Below are 13,030 nucleotides of genomic sequence, written 5' to 3'. Positions count from 1 at the left end.
ATAAGTAGTGTTTATAATCACTAATAGCCATTTTACCAAAGGCAATAAGTATAATCCTGTCAGCTGCTCCATAAATATAATTTTAATACGCTTAATTATTTTTTTTAAATTCTCTTTGGAGTCCCTTCCATTATTCTTTCAGTCTGAAATTTATCTTCTGAAGATGTGGTTTGCCCTTCCCGAGGTTACAGCTTGTGGAAATGTTACAGATCTGCGTTTGCAAGCTTGTATTTTTATTAAAGGAAACTTAGTTAACATGGTTCTATCTCATTTAAACTAAAATCTGTGTAATACTAGAGTGCTATTTGATATCAATAGGGCCCTTTTAATAGGCTTTTAAAGAACCTTTTATTTCTAGAAATAGGAAGCTATGTATTGCCTAAAAGCACCCTAGTAGAGGAACATAAGTAGTGAAAGATTAGAATTGTTAAGTCCAGGCCACTGATTTTTATATGAACCCTAAATTAGAGTGAATTCTCTAGCTCCTAATTAAAAAGGTTTTAATCACAGACAAAGAATAAAAAGCACAAAAGAACATGTAGCATAAGGAAAGAAATTATAATTATTTAGTTGGGAGGAAGCTGTGTTGGGAAAAAAATCTGTGCAGTCACATTAACTTGTCATACCTTCCAAGCATGATTTCAAAGTGAAACATAAGAATTGTCTTGTCTCTAGAAACCGGAATTTACCTCAATCACAGATTTATTTGAAAATTATTTAGTAGAGGGGGCGCCTGGGTGGCTCAGTCGGTTGAGAGCCTGACTTCGGCTCAGGTCATGATCTCAGGGTTTGTGGGCTCGAGCCCCACATGGGGCTCTGTGCTGACAGCTCAGAGCCTGGAGCCTGCTTCTGATTCTGTGTCTCCCTCTCTTTCTGCCCCTCCCCTGCCCGTGCTCTGTCTGTCTGTCTCTCTCAAAAATAAATAAACATTAAAAAAAAATTTTTTTTTAAAGAAAATTATTTAGTAGGGAATTCCGGATTTTAACAGCATGTCTTCTCATGGAAGATGTTGATCCTAAGTTGGTAAATGAAGGAAAAAATACAACAGGCTATAAATACAACCTAGAAAAACATTTTTTTGTTTTAATAACATACATAAGCATGTATATTTAAAAGGTTCTAGAAGGATATATACCTAGATATTAATATATTAATAGTAAATATCTAGGGTGGTGTAATTGTGAGAAATTGCCCCCTTTTTCTTATCTATATCTATATTTTAAATATCTACTATTTTTCTAAGAGGAAAAAAAGAAATGTTTATGTTTTCATTTTAAATGATGCACCTGATGACAACTGGTTTTGAAAGAAAGAAACTAGTTTAATTCCCTAATGCATTCATTTTCATGAATGAACAAAATTCATCCAATGGCAGGTTTATATTGTGTGGACAGAATATCTATATGTACTTGAAAAAAATATGGCTCCATTTATCCAAAAAGCATTTAATCCTTCAAGGTGTCATAATTTGTCTATTCCTGTTTTTCCAGAATCTGAAGGGTAAAAAACAAACAACAAAAAATAACCTCTTTATTTTACAGATGTCCAGATGATGGTACTATTACTTTTATGTGGTAGGTTGAGGAACAAATGAAAAGTAGAAAAGCATTAAGTTCATTTGAATTTACTAGTGTTTAAAAATGAATTTATATTTTGTTATATTTGAAAATTAGTAGCACAATTGACGTATAGTATTTATTCAATCTATAAACAATGGTAATATTCTTGGCACGTATTTGATGATCACTGATACTAATTCCAAACACTCAGAGACCTGAGATCCACAATGGTACATCCACTCAGGTCCTCACCCTCTCCACCATGTGTTCAACCTGAATTATCTGCCTCTTAATTAAGAAAAATAATTTTTCCCAGAAACCGGTCTCATCCTTATACCGAGAGTCCCCTTCTGCCCATGCTTTCTCTCACCTGAATGCCTCTTCTCTCTGCCAAGAAGCAGGAGATAATGATCAGAGGTAGAGATCCAGAAAGAGCCAAAAATCAGGGCATTGAATGAAAGAACAGAGAGTATTAGGTGATGTCTCATGTAGTACAGATCAAACGGAAGTGCTGACATCGTGCTTCAAAGCCCTTCTCCCAGGTGTTCCACAGTGCCCCGCGTGCCCTTGAGCTGCCTCCATCATAGGCTACACAAAGTCTTCATTACAGGCACTGCACTTCAAACCCTTTTGTGCTTTGTCCTTCCTACATGTGTAATAGCAATCTGGCTTGAGCACGGACTATGTTCCCTCTGTGTCCATTTCCGGTCAAACACTACAGACTGATAGCAGAGTCCAATAGACGTCTATACTCATTGGGCTGAAAATCTTCTTGGAAAATGACTTGGTTTTTTAGGACTCAAACACGTTGTCAGGTATAGAAGATGCACAAAACTGCCTCTGTGAGGTTTATTTGAATCTGTGGTCAAGGATCCTTCTAAGACAGAACTTACCCTACAGCTTTATAAGCTGACTGGCCACACTTCTTAGGAGATTCAAAAATGAGTAATGATTGAGTGCCGTATCAGTTAAATTTATCCCCAGCCCATTTTCATAGGAAAAAGACAGCTGGGAGTCAAAGGTGAAAACCTTGAATCCTGAAGTCTCTCTAAATCGTTGGGCTACAATAGAGTTACTTCAGAAGCATCTCAAGTAGATTATGACTCAGAGGGAAACAAGGCAAAGCAGCGGGTGTGTCAAACAAAGTCAGAGTGCCCAGGGGTAAACCGATTATCACATAGAAATGTAGACTCTGTGCTTGCAGTTTAGGTTTATTGGTTTACGAAACAGCTTACCGAGTCTTAAGCCATCAAAAAAGAAGTGAGAGTTGATAAATCCACCCTAAAATGATCGAGCTCCTTTGTGGTCAGCCTGCTTGCCGAGAGAGTAGCCGGCTGATGGTCACCATTCTCTTGCCATTTCTGACTTGGCAAAAGCTAAGGATGCTGCACAGGGCGAATAAAGCATGTGTTCCCAAACCTCAGGTGTTATACTTTTTTTTTTTTTTTTTTTTTTTTTTGTATTTCTTGTATTTCTTCTCTGTTAAAATTGTACCCAAAAAACTCTCTCTTAAATTATGCTAAATTCCTTCTCTGGGCAATTCCTGGGCTTCATTATTCTGCATGTCTGTCTCCTTTGATCAGACGAGTCCAGTAATTGATCGTACTTTATAGGCATATTTTACCAGAGAATGTGACTTCTTCTCTTGGTTTATCCATCCGTGATCTGCTTGTGTGTACTGATATGTAAGTGGGCAGCACCCAGGCTGGACAATTCTCTCCCAAGGACTGGCTGTTGAACACTGGTTCAGCAAGGCAGGCTTGCCTAGAGCCCAACCAGACCCATAGATCCACAGTTACCTTCCCCTGGAATGTTTCCAGCTTTGAGTGAGACTTTCATCAAGCCCTGGGTCTATGCCTGGGCCTCTCCATATGCCTTCCTCCGTGTTATGGGATTAAAATGTCCAGGAGCAAATGTACCATGTATAATGTCTAAAAGACAGAATATAGGGATTTTATCAGGAGAGTACAAAATCCAGACTAGGCTCCACCACTGTGTTATTTTCTACTGCTACTATAACAAATTGTCACAAACTTAGTAGCTTAAAACAATGTAGTTACATTATCTTACAGTTTTGAAAGTCAAGTCCGAAAGCAGTCTCATGGGACTGAGGGCAAACTGTCAGCAGACTTGGTTCCTTCTAGAGGATCTAGGGGTCAATCCATTTCCTTACCTTTTCCCACTTCTATAAGCCAAGCACATCCCTTGGCAGGTGGCCCCTCTTCCATCTTCAAAGCCAGTAGCATAGCATCTTGCTTCCAGCATCATAGTACCTTCCTCTTCTGCAATCAAATCCCCCTTTCCCTCTTTCTTGTAAAGACCCTGTAATTACATTTAGGGCCCACCAGAATAATCTCTCCATAGGGAGATCCTTAACTTTATCATATTGGCAAAGTCCCTTTTGCTCTATGAGGTCATTCTCGAGTTTCTGGGATTAAAACATAGACATTTTTGGAGGCATTATTATTCAGTCCAGCACAGCCAGCAAATAAGGATATTTATGGTTGTGTTAGGCAGCATTCTTCAAGAAACATAACCAATAAGATATATATATATATAATATATATTATGCATTAATTAATGCCATATTAAATACCTTTAAATCTTATATTAAACCTCTTTCTAGACATATAATTATATATAACATATAATTACATCTCTTACATTAATTCTCTTTTTAGATATATAATTTATAAGTATAATGATATATTATTATGATCTATATGTAGAAAGAGATTTAATGTAGGATATTGGCTCACCTGATTATGGAGGCTTAGAAGTCTCAACAAGCTACTATCTGCGAGGTAAAGACTCAGGAGAGACAGTAGTGTGGTTTGGGAGCCCGGAAACTGGAGGGGTGATTGTGGGTCATGTAGACTCCAGTCCGAGTGTGGAAGCCTGAGAACCAGGACAGCTGAAGGCAGAAGATCTAATTCTCAGTTTAATCAGGCAGGCAGAGAGCAAATCCAAATTTCCTCTACCTTTTTGTCCTGTTCCAACCTTCAGTGAGCTGGATGACACCCACTCACAGGCCGGGGCGGGGCGGGGGGGGGGGGGTTGGGGGGGGGGTGGATATCTGCTCTACTCAGTCTCCCTGTTCAAATGCCGACCTCTTTTGGAAATACCCTCACAGAACCAAATTAGTGTTTAACCAGCTATTTGGGCTTCCCTTGGCCCAATCAAGTTGACACATAAAATTAGCCATCACAATAGTACAAGATATTTTATATTCTAATAGACATTTCATATTCCATAGATATATAGCATATGATTCTTTGGCTGCAAAAGTGCCTATATTTTACTGTTAATGGAAAGAAAATAAACAAATCCTTGTCATCTGCACATGATTTTTCCCTTGGACATACAGTGCTTACACTGATGAATGGAATCAGTAGACTTTAATTTCAGTCTTTATTTAAAATACTCCTGAGTTAACCAAATTAATTGTTTGTCTACCTTTTTCTTATTTTGCCAGGTAAGATGGAACTGTCCCACTCTAATTGTACTAAATTTGTTCTGAATTATTAAAATCCAAATGGACTTGTGGCCATTGACTTCTGTTATGCAAAAATCTAGAATTCATCAGGCATCAGCTTCTGTAGGTTAGAGGGTGGTGACAGTTGTGGGATATATAGCACAAACCCCAATGGACTATCAAATACATACAGGAATTCATACCACATCGCATATTTTAGGTTTGTTAATGAAAATGGGATGTGAAAGAAGGGAATGAGAGTGCATTGATACATTTTTCTCAATGGAGGCTATTATTCAATATTATAAAATCAACTAATCAACATTTATGTGATTGAGAATTTTTATTACATCCCGAAAGGAAAAGGGTTTTAGTCCATTAAAAATTGATAAATCCTTTAAAACATCTTCTTTGAAAGCCAAACTAAGTATAACTGTTACTTGTAGTCAATGCTAAAAATGAAAAAAAAAAAAAAGAGCAAACTCATAAGATAGTGGAATGCTGTAGAAAGAACATTAGATTTGTAGAAAAAAGTCACAGATTTTCAGCTGTAATTATGCAACTTACAAGTCATGTACATTTAGGCAAATAGTTTGATTTCTCTGAGCCTCAGTTTCCTTATTTATAAAATATGAATAATATTATCTATTTCAAAAGATTGTTACAATAAGTAAATGAAATATTATATACCAAGTGTCTTGTGAAATGCTATAGAAAAATTAAGATGTTATTGTGAAGGGCCCACCAAGAACTATATTTCCAAATAAATACATTGTTAACTAACATAGTTTAAAACATTTTAGCTGTTCTTAAAGTAAAAAGTTACAATAGCAAAACTCACTAGTAGCCCCGAGGACATCTCTAAACTCCCCATGTTTGTGAAGTCATTATTATAAAGAAATACCAACTTCTAGAAACCGTGCCAAAGTAGCTAAGGTGAATGACATCCAAGTAGGCCATTTTATTCAGGGTAAAAGTGGTCCAAAGAGTAGTTACAAAGATATTTACATGACTGGGAGTTAAAGAGGCAGAGAAACCCAAGGAGAAAACCACAATTTAAGCCATTGGAATCTACAAGTATTTTCATTTAATACATATGTAGTGTCTTAATGTAACACATACTTCATGAGCAGACCATCTAATAACAAATTCTAGAATATGAAAAACTAGTAAGGGTAAGCATTACAAACCCTGAAAAATAGGATTGTTATAAGGACATAGCCCCATGGCTCACTGAGTACCGCCCAGACCTATGCCATGTGATCCCCTAGCTGATCTCTGTCCAGCAACTAAAAGGTTAATGCTGTCATAAATGGGCTTCTAGGACTCTCCCCCAGTGTGACAGCCTGTGTCCCTTCTGATTGGCCCACACCTCTGCTGCCCCACGTGTTCCATGTTCAGAATATCTGCTCACGTGTTGACCAACTGTTGTCCCTGGGCTGTGTCCAGAGGTCTGCCTTCCAGATCATGGACAGATCCCGATTCCTAATTACACACACCTTTTCCAAGTTTCCATGAGTCTGGGATTTCTGTTCATTGCCATCCCAGTGGGGGCATTATGTGTAGTAACCACTCACAAAATGGTTATTGTGAAATCACTCCCATATGTCCTACTTTCAAATAAGTAATCTTAGCTCCTTTACTTTGTCACCCACATATTATGTTTTACATGTTGTTAATAGTTTAGCTGTAGCATCCCCTACCCCCTGGAACCTTTACATTTACTCACCATTCTCTTCAAGTGAGCAAATTAAATCTGTAAATAATTTTTATTTATTCAATAATATTTTATTTATTCAACCTGAATATACTGTAGATTGTTGTGTTCTAAGTATAAGCTACAATTGTTTGCTTATTCATAATAAAACTAATATTGGTTGTAAAAAACGCACATGTTCCATTTATCAACTTCCTCAGAGGTAAACACTATTCGTGCTTTTATCATATGCTTTCTAACAATGTTCAGCATACATAATCAAATCTTATTGTATATGTTGTTCTACAGCTTGCGTTTTTCCCTGACAACTTCATGTGGCCCTCTTTTCATGCCAGTACAACTAAAGTTCTGTTGATAGTCATTTAGATAATCCAATTACAAAAACGTTTTTAAAATGTTCTTCAATAATCATCTTTAGAGGGATTGATACACATATTTAAATTTTTCTCTAACCATGTTTTACTAGTTAGACTAGGTAATGTTTATTTTTATGCCTTACTAAAGGCTCTTGCTCTTAAGCGTCATTGTACAGAAAACATTTAATTTATTAAATTTATTTAAGTTTATTGGAAATCTAGTGATAGGCTGTACAAATTTCAAGAACTTTTCTGGAAATAAATTGCAGATATTCTTGAGTGCTAGACTTAAAACCCTAATCTACATGGTGACTTAAAAAAAATTACATAATGCACAAGGGAGTCAGCAAACATTCACCAAAAGCCTAGTTTGTGCTGAGTACTTTTCTGTCCCATTCAGATAAAATTCTGTGTCCTTGGGTATTTCACCATCTCACAAAGAACACAATCAATTGGACAGGCATTTGATCTCTGAGAGAGGGGGAGGATGCTATATTAGAGGTGTCACCCAGTGTTTAAGAACCCAGAAAAGGGGTACCTAGCCCACCCCAAGGGGGACACAGAGGATGCCTCAGACAATGAGTAGGATGAAATGTGGCCAAGGAGGAGGCCAGGAGAAAATAGGCCAGAAGAATGCAGAAATATTCAGAAGCCCAGAGATAACAAAAATTATGGCGTATTCAGGACCCTGAAAGCAGTTAGCATGAAGAGCAGAGGAAATTAAAAAAAAAAAAAAAAAAAGTCAAAGGGTGAGAACTAGAAAGGGAAGAAGGAACTACCACAATTCCCTATAAACTATAAATACAAATACTTCTTTTGGAAAGTAAACCTTATTAAAATAATATTTATGCAGTATAACATCAGTAACAATATCTTTCTCTCATACAAATACCTGGATTTTAAATGATATATTACCATAAAATTTATTAAGTTTTGAGGAATTACCATATATACCATATGTTACCATAAAATTTATTAAGGAGCAGGAAACAGGTTCTCCTAAACTGATAATGTCATCCAAAAAACTGGATCAAATTTTATGGAGAACAATCTGACTCTGTCAAGAGTGTTTAACGGTTCTCCCACCCCTTTATACAAATGTTTATTTCTAGCAGTTTGACACAAGGTATAATCATATTCTGGTATGCTTAAATTTTATGTAATTAAAAAGGAGCTAATAATATTTAAATACACAAATGTTCATCAAAGAATTATTCATAATAACAAACCCCTCATCAAAGAATTACTCATAATAACAACAAGGAAACTATATAAATGATGAAATATAGAAAGTCAGAGAAATTAATTATGTTGCTTAACATAATTAATACTTCCATTAAATGCATTATATTTAAAAGTATTAAATTATACAATAGTATGTACTGTTCAATTTTAATTTGATAATAATAAATATAAAAATCTTTAATAAAATTAAAGAACTAAATATAAAAGCCAGTATGAAAATATAATACATATATATATATAGACTATATACATATATAGACTCTGTATATAAGTCTATATAAGTCTATACATATATAGACTCAGACACTCAACCAACTGAGCCATCCAGGTGCCCTGATGGATGGCTCAGTCAGTTGAGTGTCCAACTTGGGCTCAGGTCATGATCTCTTGGTTCGTGGGTTCGAGCCCCACATGGGGCTCTGTGCTGACGGCTCAGAGCCTGGAGCCTGCTTCAGATTCTGTGTCTCCCTCTCTCTCTGACCTTCCCCCATTCACGCTCTGTCTCTCTCTGTCTCAAAAATGAATAAATGTTAGAAAAATTATATACATATATATGTATATTTTTTATTTAAAAGGATTTATGCAACAGTAAGTAATTATTTTTTAGAACTGAGTTAATTATTATCTTTCCCTTTTTTTCTGTATTTTCCTAATTTTCTACAGTGAGCATGTATTAATCTCACAATTAGAAAAAAAAAAAAAAACTCCTCTAAAATTGAAATAAAGAACACACAGATAGATTAAATATCCAGTGTACCAAAAATGAATTCCATCTTACTATAATAAATTCTGTTAGCCAGTGCTTTTATTGTGTATCAGCTCTGTGGATTGAAGAAGGTCATTACCTACGTGCCCTTCATCAAAATGAATGTTTAAAACATCTTTCTATTTAATACTGTCTCAAAGGGATTTGGCAAAATGCCTGCTTGAATGCATTATTAAATATGTCTATGAGGATGCTGGTTGATTTTATAAGTCGACTTCAGAAGACAATGCAGGCATCACAACATTCTCAAGTGAATTATAACCAAATTGCTTCCAGTCAATGGTACCTTGATGGCCCTTATATAAACTGTGTCAACGCAGTCATTCTAGTGGATCTCCATCATCAGAATTTGGCTCATGGGGAAAATATTGTCTAAATATTTTCCGTTCCTATGACCATTTTATTTGTTTAAGTAGAGATTTTTCAACCCCTGAGAAAAGAGCTCTTATGGTCTAGGGCTGTCAGTGACCACCAATGAATGCTTTGATCACCACTTCAAACATTTTAATTAATTATATAAAATTAGTGTGCTGGCCTCAGCTAAATTGGCCCTGTAACGTAACCTTTGTTAGAGAAGATACCTTGAGAAAAATAAACTTAGCAACTATGTATTGGTTGGTACCAAGTTCCAAGGACTTAGTAGGCACAATCCCTCCTCAAGAGGAACTCACACGTAAATGTTTATGTCAGATCCAGTGCGAACTCGAATACAACAGATGGCTCTTATGAAGGGCAAGGATTTGGAAATTCACTGGGGAGCCATGAAGATCCAAGGCTGGTATAACATGATACAAGGGAAACTAGGCAATCAGATGAGTTGGAAATGAATTTTAACATAGTGATAGAATTTTCAGAAACTGAAATATTACCGCATTTACCCATGAAAACGTAAAGTAAATTTCCTTATCTTTGCTCTCCTCCTCACACATCGAGATAGTCATTCGGCCTTCAACTAATTTTATCAGTGCTCCAAGAATCCCATTATTTTAGGAGCTGCTTTATCTATCTCATCTTATTTTATTGTGAAATTTTCCCTTACTATGAAAGAATTTTGTGGAGTTCTTTACTAAAATGTGAATTATTTTTGAGGTGTTTCAATAATTTCATGGATGGAGTCTAACGTGCACCCAAAGTTGTTATAAATCAAGGATGGGAGTTACCACTGTATACACCACTGCAGTCGTTAAATGGAGTGAAAATGTGATGCTTGAGTCAAGTATGCCTGCAAGGAATTGTGCCGTATTTGATTGTATGTTTTCATTTTATAGAAGAATATTGCAAGCTTCCAAATTGGGTATAAAATGACAAATTGTTACATGACTACTTTTATCTATAAGACAAGGGAGTTGAACAAAATTATTTCTAAGTTCCCTTCCATTTTTAAAATACCATGATTCTACCCTTTTTACTCACAACATGACAGTAATGGCTGCCCAATGCTGCCAGCTGTGTTCCTGAGTAAATCATTGCCACTTTGGGGATTCTTTTTTTTTTTTTTTTTTTAATGTTTATTTATTTGTGGGAGAGACAGAGACAGAGTGTGAGCAGGGGGAGGGGCACGAGAAAGGGAGACAGAATCCGAAGCAGGCTCCAGGCTGTGAGCAAGCTGTCAGCGCAGAGCCTGACACGGGGCTCGAACTCACAAACTACAAGATGATGACCTGAGCTGGAGTCGGATGCTTCACCAACCGAGCCACCCAAGTGCCCCACTTTGGGGATTCTTGAGATCACTTGAGACAAGACTGGTCCTGAGGTTCTGCCTGGCCAGGTGGGCATTTGTAGCTCATTAGAGTCGGAAGTCTATGTGAATATGATCACATTTGACTCTCAAGATAACAGAGGTCAGAATATTGATACTAAGCACTAAATGAATTTCAAAAGCAACTTAAATTAGCTTTTTACTTTACATGAGGCTGCAGATACTCTTTATATTGGTAAACGTGGAGATTAAGTTTGAGGCCAAACTAAAATTATTTTTTTAGAGTGAGTTAAGCTGAAATTTTAAAGTAGAGACATAGAAAGATTATTAATTGTGTGCAAATAGTGTTATACACTAAGGAAGTGCTATCCCTGGCCATTAACTGTGGGAACTGGACATGTCAATTCAACTCTCTGTCCTCATCTTTTTATTACAAAAAATAGAGAAATACTGTGATAATGTGATGCTCAAAACTTCCTGTAAGTTCTGTATTTCAAATATTCCATGATTCCATTAACTGCTTCTAAAAAACAAATATATATACATATATATATATATATATATATATATATGTATATATATACAGTATATATGTGTGTGTATATATACTTTATTTATATATTTATACACACAGATGCATAAATATTTCAATACACATGATTACATAAATATATGTCATCAAAAAGGGGGTTGGTGATTTGGGAGTTAAGTCCTTTGATTGCTTGGTTACTTTTACTTTTGATGTTTTGCATCAACAGTTATATTTATCAATATCCTGAGAGAACTAGTAAATTCCTATTACAGTTTGTCTGACCCCTGACTCCTCAAAAAGGATATTAATCGACATACCTTGCTGCAGACATGTTAAAAATCAATACCTTAGCATTCTGATTTTAGTCTTTAATTTTAAGTATCACCTCCATATAGACCCATGGAAGTATGCGAGGTATCCTTTTTCTAACCTGTCTTAATTTCTCAGTCTCACCCTCCGTACCATAGTCACAAATTAGGACTTGAGAAAGACTTTGTCTTCTCTATACAATCTTACAGCGAAAAGAGAAAAGGAACCCAAATGCCACTCTCCTCCAGGAGGGATGGCCCCTGAATGGACTTAGCAGATCTTTTTTTTTTTTTTTTTTTTTTTTACTTATTCACACATTCAGCACAAATCACTTCAGTAAAATTATTGTTTCTGGTCTGTGCTAGTATTGAATTGAAGCATGTAGCATTGAAGCATACGAGTCTCACTGAAAATGAAATCTTAATTTGCTTCACTAATGGAACTCATTTTATTTCCTTTAGGCCCTGCCTTTGATTATTACCTTGCGACACAGAAAAAGCAGCGATAAAACACTTTAATTGATGACACCTCCATGGTATTTGTTACACCTGCTATAAAATAATTAGTTATTCAACTATAATAACTGCTTATTAAAGTGAAATGCAATAAATACTAGAAAATCTGTAAGACAATTTAGCTACTTAGGAAAGCTATGGTCTGTTAAGCTACCAAGAGCAAAGATCTGTCTCTGTTTGTGATCTGCAGTGTAGTCCCGTGTCAGTTTTTAATACCCTGTGTTGTGATACCCTCAGTTCAGTTATTAGCAAACAGGTGTCCTCATTATACCAAAAGTGTAAATGGCCATAAACAACTCCCCAGACAGCAGAGAAGCCAAAGACTCCATTCTCATGGAGAATCACTCTGTCGTGGAGATGATCACTCAGCCCCAGCCTGAGTGGGAAAGGTCTGCTTTCCTGTACGTAATGCCTGCCTGGGGAACAGATCTCACTTTGGAGACTTCCGTCAGCATTAAGATAAATTCTGTGCACAATGAATAATTCTAAGGCTCCCACCAGCGGCATCGTCTGGCTGCCGCTGCTGATGGTACTTAGCCGGCTGTGGGCAAGAAGTGCGTGCAGGCAGAAGGTGCTGCTAGCCTTCCCTACCAGTAGCTGAGGTATAAGTGGAGGGAAGACCGTACATTTTAATAAACAAGCAAGGTAGCCAGCAGACACTTTGTCTCTGTGTTTCCAAGCAAATTGGCTTCTGAAAGGGGGAAAGGAAAGACTACTTTTGAACTTTTGGGGGGCCCATCTAGAAGGAGATTACATAATCACAAGAGAAAGCACAAAAGAGCGTCAAGAAAATTGTTTTCCCTCTGCCTCCGTCTTCTGAAGTCATGTCACACCTGCCCAGCTCACCTACTCTCTGG

The 13,030-nt window shown here is 36.6% G+C and overlaps 1 long non-coding RNA gene across 2 annotated transcripts in view; it reads left to right on the top strand.

Annotated features, from left to right (window-relative positions):
- The window catches only part of LOC131506431 (uncharacterized), a 203,183-nt gene extending 190,468 nt beyond the window's left edge, over positions 1-12,715 (top strand). The window contains exons 6-7 of one of the 2 annotated variants that reach the window (XR_009258933.1): positions 10,208-10,334; positions 12,120-12,715. This is a non-coding gene — a long non-coding RNA (uncharacterized LOC131506431). The remainder of the gene's footprint in view (positions 1-10,207; positions 10,335-12,119) is intronic. The other variant, XR_009258934.1, reaches the window with a different exon arrangement.
- The last annotated feature ends 315 nt before the right edge of the window (positions 12,716-13,030 follow it).

The sequence above is a fragment of the Neofelis nebulosa genome, chromosome 3 (genome assembly GCF_028018385.1).
Source record: "Neofelis nebulosa isolate mNeoNeb1 chromosome 3, mNeoNeb1.pri, whole genome shotgun sequence".
In the NCBI taxonomy this organism is placed as follows: Eukaryota; Metazoa; Chordata; class Mammalia; order Carnivora; family Felidae; genus Neofelis; species Neofelis nebulosa.
Note: the sequence above shows the minus strand (reverse complement) of the source record. Positions and strands in the feature narration are given on the sequence as shown.